The sequence below is a fragment of the Pipistrellus hanaki genome (genome assembly GCF_964339955.1).
Source record: "Pipistrellus hanaki genome assembly, chromosome: 12".
Classification (NCBI taxonomy): domain Eukaryota; kingdom Metazoa; phylum Chordata; class Mammalia; order Chiroptera; family Vespertilionidae; genus Pipistrellus; species Pipistrellus hanaki.
This window is the reverse complement of record NC_140514.1, coordinates 52,018,164-52,025,951: the sequence shown is the minus strand read 5'-3', so window position 1 is coordinate 52,025,951 and position 7,788 is coordinate 52,018,164.

The window sequence follows — 7,788 nt, the reverse complement described above, 5'->3', positions numbered from 1 at the left end:
GGAGGGAGGGGATGTGTGGGAGGGAGGGAGGGGGGCAATAAAAAAAAAATCAAGAAAATATGTAAAAAATAAATAAATAAATAAATAAATAAAAAAAAGAAAAAAAAATAAAAAATAAATAAATAAATAAAAAGATGTAAATAAAGTTCATTCTCAAAACAAAAAAAAATAAATAAATAAAAAAAAAAAATAAAAAAAAAAAGATATATGAATGGAAGAATATACTGTGTTCATGGATTGGTAGAATCAATATCATTAAAATGTCCATACTACCCAAAGCAATCTATAGATTTAATGCAATCCCAATTAAAATACCAATGAAATATTTCACAGATCTAGAACAAACTCTCCAAAATTTCATCTGGAATAAAAAAAGATCCTGAATAGCTATAGCAATCCTGAGAACAAAGAACAAAGTTGGAGTGATCATGATATTACAAAGCCACTGTTCTCAAAACTACCTGGTATTGGCACAAGAACAGACATATAGAACAATGAAATCAGAAAACCCAGAAATTGACCCAAGCTATTATGCTCAATTAATATTTGACAAAGGAGGCAAGAGCAAACAATGGAGTCAAGATAGTCTTTTCAATAAATGATGTTGGGAAAATTGGACAGATACATGCAAAAAAATGAAACTAGATCACCAACTTACACCATACACACACACACACACACACACACACACACACCCCAAAAAAAACACACCTCAAAATAGATAAAGGACTTAAATGTAAGACAGGAAACCATAAAAGTCTTAGAAGAATCCATAGGTAGCAAAATTGGAGACATATATTGTAGCAATATCTTTACCGATACAGCTCCTAGAGCAATGGAAACTAAAGAGGAAATAAACAAATGGGTCTGCATAAAAATGAAACGCTTCTGCACAGCCAAAGGAACCATCAACAAAACAACAAGGAAGTCCACTGCAAGGGAGAACATATTTGCAATATTATCTCAGATAAGGATTTAATCTCCAACATTTACAGGGAACTCCTACAACTTAACATAAGAAAGATAAACAATCCAATTAAAAATGGGCAATGGACCTAAATAGACACTTTTCGAAAGAGGACATAAAGAAGGCCAAAAGATATATGAAAACATGCTCAAAGTCACTTATGCGGTACCATCTCACATCTGTCAGAATGGCTATCATCAACAAATCAACAAAAGACAAGTGCTGTCGGGATATGGAGAAAAAGGAACCCTCTCGCACTGCTGATGCGAATGCAGACTGGTGCAACCACTGTGGAAAACAGTATGGAGTTCTCTCAAAAAATTAAAAATGAAACTCCCATTTGACCCAATAATCCCACTTCTAGGAATATATCCAACAAAATCAGCAACACCAATCAGAAATGATATATGCACCTCTATGTTCACAGTAGCACAATTTACAATAAGATTTGGAAACAAACGAAGTGCCCATCAGCAGATGAGTGGATTGAAAAACTGTGGTACTCTACACAATGGAATACTATGCTGAGGTAAAAAGGAAGGTACTCTTACCATTTGCAACAGCATGGATCGACCTGGAGAGCATCATGCTAAGCGAAATAAGCTAATCAGAGAAAGACAAATATCTATGATCTCATTAATTAGTGGAATATAATGAGTAACATAAACTGATGAACAAAAATAGACCCAGAGGGAAAAAATAATATTTTAGAATATAATAGAAGTAACCCTGCTAGTGGCAGATTTTTAATATTTCCATAACTTTTGTGATATCATACTACGTTAGTATACTTTTGATAATATTATTATACTTAAAATCCTTTTTTAAAAAATATTGTTTATTGCATGTAATATTATTATACTTAAGATTGTTTTTCTTGAATAATTGCTGTTTACTGCATGTAACATTATTATATTTAAAATTGTTTTGCTATATATATGTGTATATATATATATATATATATATATATATATATATATTTAAAAATATATTTTATTGATTTTTTACAGAGAGGAAGGGAGAGAGATAGAGAGCTTGAAACGTCGATGGGAGAGAAACATCGATCAGCTGCCTCTTGCACACCCCCTACCAGGGATGTGCCCGCAACCAAGGTACATGCTCTTGACCGGAATCAAACCCAGGACCTTTCAGTCCACAGACCGACGCTCTACCACTGAGCCAAACCCGTTTCGGCATCTTCATATTTATATGCATAAAATATTTTACCCTTTCAATCACACAATTTCTTTGGAAAACAAAAATATGAAGGCAAAATCCAATAAAATGTCAAGAATGTTCTCAGTGAAGAATCAATCAGCAGACAGTGGTCTCCAATGTTCCAGGCTGTTTGGCTCTCCTGACTGCCTGCCCTCTCCTCACCACCCAGAAATCATACTCCTTCATGCCGACTTTAGTGTCATCTCCCTAGGGCTTCTGAAAGCCCTCGGGCACAGTGGGCCTTCATTAATTTCTTCTGAATATCAAAGAACACAGCAGGCAAAGAAGAAGGATTGGAACCTCACAGGGCTGGGTCCTCCACTTGGCCTACCAGTCCTGCCTGGATCTGTGGGTACCCCACCTCCCTAGACTGAGAATTGGATGGGCCACCAGGAACAAGAAGGCTGAGAGAGAGGAGGCAGCAAATCAGGGCTCTGCCTCCTCTTCACCTCTGTCCCTGACTGGTGCATGGTTAGGGCTGGGAGCTGGGAGTCTCCCACTGGCCCTCAGCCTCCTCTTCCTCCCTGTATGCACACAGGTTGTGGTCGTCTGACCCACTTCCTCTTGTTTACTCATAGGCTATGAGGACAGTCAAGGCTTTGCGTGGGATGGTGGTGCCCAAATACTCACATTGAACCATGCGTTATGGGCTAAGATCCCTCTGCAGCCCAGGGCAGCCTGAGAGGCTGTGGGTAGGAGGTGTAGCCCTGCCCCCTGCTGCCAACACACGAACACTACAGGACAGGGCATCCGCCAGGCAGGGAAGTCTCTCGGGACTCCATAAAGGGCCATTTCTTTAGAAAAGCTACCCTTCAACTGCATTCCTTGCAGTCTCCCTTTGTTGTGAATTGAATCGTGTCCCCTCAGAATTCATACACTGCAGTCCTAGCCCCCAGGACCACAGAGTGTGTCCTAACTGGATCTAGTGCTGGTGCAGATGTAATTGATGGTTTAAGATGATACAGCAGAATAAAGCAGGCCTCCAATCCCATGTGACTGGTGTCCTGACAAAAAGGGGACATTTGGACGGAGGCATGCTCACAGGGAGGCCATGTGGACATGAAAGCGGAGATCGGGGTGATGTATCCACAAGCCCAGGAGGTCACCAGCCATCAGGAGCTCCAAGACGCTCAGGCCTCATAAGGAACCACCCTGCTTCACCTCAATCTCAGGCTTCTGTGCAAACCACTCAGTTTGTGGTTCTTTATCACAGCAGCCCCAGCAAATTTGATAATTTTTTGCTTTTCTGGGGAAGGTTAGTAAGAAACTGGGAAAATTCCCTGGCAAGTGGAATTGATATGGAATGAAGTGAGGGGTCTTCTTCCCCACTGGATGCTGCTGAGGGTGGACTTCTTACGATATTCCCAGAAAAAGAATTTTCTAAAACTCACATGGGGGAATGAGTGATTTTTATTTGCATGCAATTAAATCGCTGGTTTCCCTTTGTCCAGTCAGAGAAGTGTAGCTGGGGTTTCAGTAGAGCTAGAAGCCAGTGTCCAGAGTCTGTTTTATGTTGCAGCAGATCCAGTAGAGCATCACACTAGATGAGGTCCATTAGTTCATTGTGTGTGGGGGTCCCCATGGCCATGGGCCAGGAAGCCAAGCATGAACCATGAGCCAGCGTGCCAAGAGGAACCAAGAGAGTGAGTGTCTTTGTTCGGGGTATTAAGTTTCCCAAATCTTCATGAGCTTGCAGTGGCCACGCCCGTTCTGGCCAACCACCTGTCCCCAGGTGTGATTGACAGGCAACTATCTTCCTAGTCACCCCGACTTAACTGGGCATGTGTCTATCTTCCCCTTGTTCAGTCTCCTTGCCCTGATGTTTTGCAGGGAATGTGCCTATGTCTAGCCTTTCTTTTGCTCCTTTGCTGATATTAATAATTAGCTAATCACAGTGGTATCAGAATGAGGAAACAAACGGCCTGAGCGGCTGAGCAACCACCAGCCAGCTAATAAACCACAGGGCCCTGACCTCCCTAACCAGACTCCTAGGAGCAGATGGTTTAAATCTCTCCTCCCCAACCAAAGGTATCTAAGAGCAAATGGCTTAAGTCACCCTACTCAGGGGAACACATAACAAAAACTCAGTTAGAGCTGAAAGTGACCAAGTTCATTTTGATAAATTGACATACTCAAGGACACACCAGGAAAGCTAAATATTGTTAAGATCCTCACCCTAAAACTCCCACCTAGGAAAATAGGTAAAGCCCTCAAGACAAAGGACCCAGCACTTGCCCTGCTCTCTCCCTTGAGCCTCCCTTTCCTCCCATGTACTTTACTCTTTTTCCTAAACTCAAGGACCCTCCTCTTGCCTCACTTTTCTCAGAGCCGGGGCAGCTCTGCCTCAGCTCAATCCCGTTCCTGTGATTTTGCTTCCTCAATCCTGTCCCAAGCTTTAATATACCCTTTCACCTGGATTTCCGTTTTGACATGTCTGCACAAATCAAGAACTCACAGCCCTAGATGGTTTGCTTAATAGAGCATTGGCCTGCAGGCTGAAGAGTTCTGGGTTCGATTACAGTCAAGGGCACATGCCTGGGTTGCACCAGTAAGGGAGCGTGCAGGAGGCAGACGATCAACGATTCTCTCATCGTTAATGTTTCTCTCTCTCCCTCTCTCCTCCTCTCTGAAATAAAAAAACACAAAAAACAAACCGCACACCCCAGACTGTGCCGAGGCAGACCCACTGGGGGCCTGGCCCTTTCCGGCGACTTTTCTAACTGAATCCAGTCTTTGAAGCCACGCCTTTAAAGTTGTAGATAAATGTTTTAGCTGTAATTTGTCAAAGCCTGTCCGTTATCCCCATTTTCATTCTGGTTGCCTGAAGTATACTTGTAGATTACTCAGCAGTTGGGTGAGACCTTTTGACTAAGTTCTGGCCACTGGGATGTAAGCAGGAATGGTGTGGCATTCTGGGAACTGTCCTCAAGGGGAGGGACATTTTCTTTCCGCAGGAGGCACGGAGGACTCAGCAAGCAGGCAGTGAGCAGACACAGCCTGTCCTCAGGGTGGCTATCCACCAGGAAGCAGTTGGGTCCAGTCCTGGATTCCACATTTTAGGAAAAGCATTTACAAATTATGGTTTATCAAGAAATATAACACAATGCCATGTGATGGAAGGGGGTTCAAGACAGCAGTACATGGGTCTGGGAAGACATAATCCTAACTTATATACACACACAGCAGAGTTTTTAAGATATGAAAAAGTGCACTAACCATAAAAACATGTAAATATTACGACTTTCAAACATTCACCCTACCTTTTGGGGCGTGGTTAGGCTCTCTAAAAGTAGATGATAAAGTTAGGTCATTTTTAAGTTTGAAAAAAAAAATTTAAGTGTGTTTGTGGAGCAAAATCAACCATGAGGCTCTAAGAGCAACTGTGACAGTATGTGGCCTGAGGATTCTTTTAGAACGATGCTCTACTAAGTAATCACTGTAGTAGAAAAAAGCATATTTTACATTAAGATCACTTCCTTCCACATGCTATAGTGTTTTTTTTTAGACCCTTTCAAGTTTACTCATTGAAAATCATAGTTGTTAAATTTTATGAAGATTATTTTCAGACTCCTGTCCTATCACACTGGGTAGAGACAGGTCATCTTGTAACAAACGTTTTTATAAATGAGACCTCAAGATGTCCCCAAGAATACTGCCCCACCCTTTATATTAAGTGTTGTACATCCTGAAAGTTTCAGAAAGGAGATATTTATGCTTTGATCCCCCCAAAGTAGGGATTTAAAGTACATAAAATTTAACAAAGACAGACAAAAAGAAAGCCTTTAATACAGGTTCTGAAGTAAGTCAATATCTCTGGGAAGAAATTTGCTGGCAGCATTTATGAGAAACCACCGAGCCATAATGCTCGAAGTGTCTTCGGAAAGGTCAAAGTCAGGCCTGTGTTAAGGCTCTGCCACTTCTTGTGACCTTGAGCAGCAGAATTATTTCTCTGGTACCGTTTCTTCCCTATAAAACAGGACAGCTACATACTCACAGGGATGTTGAGGCCGTGTCCAGCATAGCGAGTGCTCAATAACAACACGTTAAGTGTGACAAATTAGCGACAGCTGAGCTTAGATTGGTAGAACCAGATCAAGGGAGGTTGCACAGACATTCCACTGTGGACCCCAGCAATTTTGTGATTTGTCTTTGTAGGGGGGGGCCCAGGCACAACTGAGCTGAGCGCCTGCACTCAGAAGCACCTGTGAAGCTGATTCCACCTGAAGAGGCTGCAGCTACCTTACCTACTTGGCTGCTATTGACTGAAGACACAAATGCAGCACGGGACACGTAACCGGAGCCTGGATTTGGGGGAGAGGTGCTAGGAAAGTCCTTTGGGGGCACAAGTGGGGAACTTTGAATATGGACTACATTATTAGATAATGTATGTGAATGGTAGTGTAATAAAAGAGCACACTCACATGTTTAGGGATGAAATCCGGTTATGTTTACAACTTACTTTCAAATGGTGATGAAAAGTGTATCAATCTACTTTTGCTGCCATAACAAAATCCTATGAACAACAGAATTTCTCACTGGTCTAGTGGCTAGAAGTCCAGGATCGATGTGCTTGTCAATTCTGTTCCTGGAGAGAGCTGTCTCTCTGGCAAAGCTTGCTACTGCCACCTCCTGTCCTTACATGGAGAGAAGGTAGAACAAGGGCGGGCACTAATCTTATCATGGGAGCCGCACACTCTGACCTCATCTAATACTAATCACTTCCCAAAGGCTCCACCAAGAATGCCATCACATGGGCCCCGACACGTGAATTTTACAGAGACACAGTTCAGGCCACAGCAGTGTATGTAAAGAGGAAACGCACACACCACAGCGAGCTGTTAACTACCTGCATAAGGGAGGGGGGTCTACAAGGTTTATTACAGGTTAGGGCAAAAGTAGGTTTATAGTTGTGAGGACACAAAAGTTAATAAAGCTATTGTAATCATAATCTGCCTGTCTTTTTCCATTCAAACTATAAATGTACTTCTGCAACACTGCATTATTACTCTTTCAACTTGGAAGGTTTTTGAGGCTGCTGGAGACATGAAGCTTGAGAAAAACTGAATCCCATGAACACTGTCTCCAAGAATGGCAGCCCTTTTCCTGCCAATCCAAGGACATAAAGAAATTCCCGGAGCCAGAGCTGTCCGACCCGGGACATGTTGCTCTCAGCCAGAGCTCAGCATTCAACTCAACCTGGAGAACCACAGCAGGGACGTGTGTAGAGGCCTCTGCAGTGGGGAGACCGGAATAGCCCTTTTAATATTACAGACACATGTGCACCTGTAAGCATACACTTCCTGACAACTTGTCTCTCCAGTCATCTTGGAGAATTCTGGGGAAAAAAAGAGTTAAGAGTCTGGGTGTGCATTTGTGTTGAGCTAGTGTTTCCCATGAGCAAAATCAACACATCAATTGAAGTTTCACATTATGTTCCCAGTGTCTTCATCAATTGCCTTGGAACAAATCTGCATTCTAGCATAACTGCCTGTGTGACACTCCTTTCCACAGGCCACGTGGGTTTGAGCTCACCACCCTCCCTCTCCAACAAGGCCCTGAATTCACCGCTCCACAATCTAGACCTGGGCTTGCTCAGTCCCCTC